This window comes from Tupaia chinensis, unplaced genomic scaffold (assembly GCF_000334495.1).
Source record: "Tupaia chinensis unplaced genomic scaffold, TupChi_1.0 Scaffold000602_1, whole genome shotgun sequence".
NCBI classification, from domain to species: Eukaryota; Metazoa; Chordata; class Mammalia; order Scandentia; family Tupaiidae; genus Tupaia; species Tupaia belangeri.
Genome location: NW_006160120.1, coordinates 654,748 through 658,107, shown reverse-complemented (window position 1 = coordinate 658,107; position 3,360 = coordinate 654,748).

The following is a 3,360-nucleotide window of genomic DNA, read 5'->3' as shown; positions in this document are numbered from 1 at the left end:
CCCTACACACTATTCTGGCTGACTCCGTGTTCCTAACAACAACAGAGGCTAGATCTTGGTCTTCAGTTCTGTTTGGTGGTCTTTGGGCTTTAATAGCAGAAATCAGGGCTGGTCCCGAAGCACAGTGGATAGTGTGGTGCACGGGGAGCCAGACCCACATGGCCCACCACGGCTGGAGTCCTGGTGCTGATGGCCTGAAAAATACGCCAGGCGTGTTTGTGTGCATGCTCCAAATCCTGCCAGGATGATGTGGAAGAAAAGGGCTGCAGGATGGCCATGCCCCATCGGGGGGTGCTTTCTCTCTCGTTCTCTCTAACTACTACATATGCCCTCTGGCCATGAGAGAGAGAGAGGGAGAGAGAGAGAGGGAGAGAGAAGATATAAGAGGGGAGAGAGAGAAAGCAACCCGCAATGTGGCACGGTCCTGCCACAGTCCTTTTTTTCATTTCTCCATTCCATCAGGATCTGGGGTGTGCACATACATGTGCCTGAGTGTTTTTCAAGATTTGGGGGCTGGGATTTGAACCAAGGTCAGCCATGTGAAATCTGGAACCCTATACACAGCAATTAACCACTGTGCTATGGAGCAAGCCCTTTCTCTCCACCAGTTTCTCACTTTGGGGAGCAAACCTGCCTCCTGCAATAAAAAAGAGAAGGAGAAAGAGAAGAAGAGGATTCAGGGCAGGGCCAGCTGCAGTAGCATGTGCTGTAAGACACTGTACTCTGCAGGCTGGGACCACATGGGAGGCCTCGCTCTGATTCCTGGACCAAACTAAAGGCTTAGGTGTGCTGGGCATGACCCTAATCCCAGCTACTCAGGAGGCTGAGCAGAAGAATGGTGACCTCAAGACTATAGTGGGCAACAGATCTTTTCTGTCCGAAAAAGATTCTGGCATGGTGGTGGGGGACAACGGCCAGAGGACTGTGGCAAGGAGACCCTGTCTTAAAAACAAAAGGAGTGTTCGGCCCAATTGATGTTAGTATAACACTGGATATAATTTATTTCTTCCATTTTAATTTAGGTTCGCGTATTTTTTTTTTTACTTTGTTATTACTACTCTTTTTTTTTTTCTGGCTCAACAACATGGTTATTTATTACATTTTTATTTCTTATAGATTTTGGTGTTTTTCTACACTTTTCCATTCTACAGTGGTTAACTTTCCCATTTCCCATTCAGAATTAAATACAGAATTGCAATCACATCATCTTCCATTATATGAAAAGATACCATTTATATCTCGACATGAAGATGAACCACTTAGAATACTTTGACATGTCCATTCTCCCAATGCCCTAGCAGATTTAGAGGCTTTTATTCTCACCTCCATCTGCCCCTCCCCACAACACAAGGCTGGGAGCCACCACTACTTATGGGCCTCCATTACTGTGAGTCTTTCCCTGAGGGTTGCTCTCCTCTCAGAAATCTGTAGATATTATTGCTTCCAGTGTTGTAGACAGGACACCCAACGCCAGTCTCATTGTTTCTCTTTGTAAGTTACTTACTTTCCCTCTTTGGAAACTGATAAGCTTTTTAATATTTACATTGCAATTTCAGTAATTTTTTTCAGAACATGCCTAAAGGTGGGTACACATTGAGCATCCTTAATCCAAACCCCGAAATTCAAAATGTTCCCAAATTTGAAACTGTTTGAACACCAGCATGATGCCTTTACTTTCTGACGGTTCAGTGTACACAAATTTTGCTTCATGCACAAAATTATTTAATATATGTATAATTTCTTTCAGGTTAAATGTCTAAGGTACATGTGAAATACCAATTTTGTGTTCAGACTTGGGTCCCATTCCTCAAAGAATTTCATTATGTATATGCAAATATTCCAAAACCCAAACAAATCCAAAATCCCAAACACTTCTGATTCCATGCATTTTAGATAATAAATATTCAACCTGTGTTGGTCTTCATTAGTTAATTTGGATTTCAGTGGGCACTGCAAGTATGCAGATCAAGCTTTTATCAGAAAAAATTCAGGGAAAATTATCTCCACTATTTGTTTAATTATCTCCTGTCTTCCATTTGCTTTGTTTTATGAATTTCCACAATCCCAGTAATAATAAATCTAATATTGCATCATTCAAATGTATCGTTACAGTCAGTTCTTCGTATCCATGGGTTCTGTATCTATGGATTCAATGAACCTCAGGTTGAAAAATACTGTATTTTTGTTCTGCAGTTCGTTGAATGCAAGATACAGAACCTGCACACACAAAGGCCTGCTGCAACACACCTTGCGTGACTTGAGTATCAGCAGATTTTGCTATCCACAAGGGGTCCTGAAATCGATCCCCCATAGATGCCAAGGGTGACTGTATTCGATTGCCTGCATCGTTCCCACAGCCCTCTTATATTTCAGTGCATAATTTCCACCTCTTTGAATTTTTGATTTGCGTTTTGTTTTTTCTCCATTTGGTATTCCAGGGCAGGTTTCAACCGTGACCAACCTCTCCTTTGTTTCATCTCTTGAAATGTTCAGTCTGAAAATGAGATCATTTCCAGATGCAGAGCGTGTGTGTGCATGTGCGTGTGTGTGTGCGCGCACGTGCACGCATGCTCACGCACGTGTGTACACACTGTGTTTCCTTGCATGTCACCATCCTCATTTTTGGTTCACGTTTCTCACACAGCTTTGTAATTGCTGTTCTGTGTGCTATGCTGTTTCTTTCCCTTTCTTACTTTTGGGTCACCCTAGGTGGGCTGGCATTTTCCTTTGCTGTTTGCCAGGGCCCATGTTCAGCAGCTAGGGACCTGCAGCAGGGTCATCTCGTGAGCAGTGGATGGCCCAGCACTCTGCCTCGCCAGTCCGAGGTGCACCAGCTGGGAAGCTGTAGGCCCCAGGGCCTCCCTCTGCTCTCTGGTCTCTGCAGCTGTGAAGGCTGGCATTTTCCAGGGACGGGCGGATTCTGTACTTGTTCCCCCCCCACCCTCAGCTGTTGAGCACTGGAACAATTTGCCCAAAGGACTCTCACATGGGCAGGTGCAGTCTCCTCCTCAGGAGGTCCTTGGATTTCCATAAGTCAAGTGCTCCTGGCTTTGGCTGCTTTCTTTCTTCATTTTTACATTTTCAGAAGGTGCAGGCATTTGTCAGAGAGAGGGAGAAGGAGAAAGAACCCCTCCCATGGGGCATGGTTGTGTTGTAATGCCTTCTCCTCCATTTCTCCCTCCAGTTGGGATTTTGGACGTGCATGCACACACACCCAAAGTGTTTCTCAAGCCAGGTCTAGGACTTGAACTGCGGCCCTGTGGGATCCAGCCACCTTAACCACCAGGCCATAGATGGCTCTGCCACTCTCTTTCTGACTACTACTCTGGAGTGCAGCACCTCTGGTCCCTGGTTTCTCAT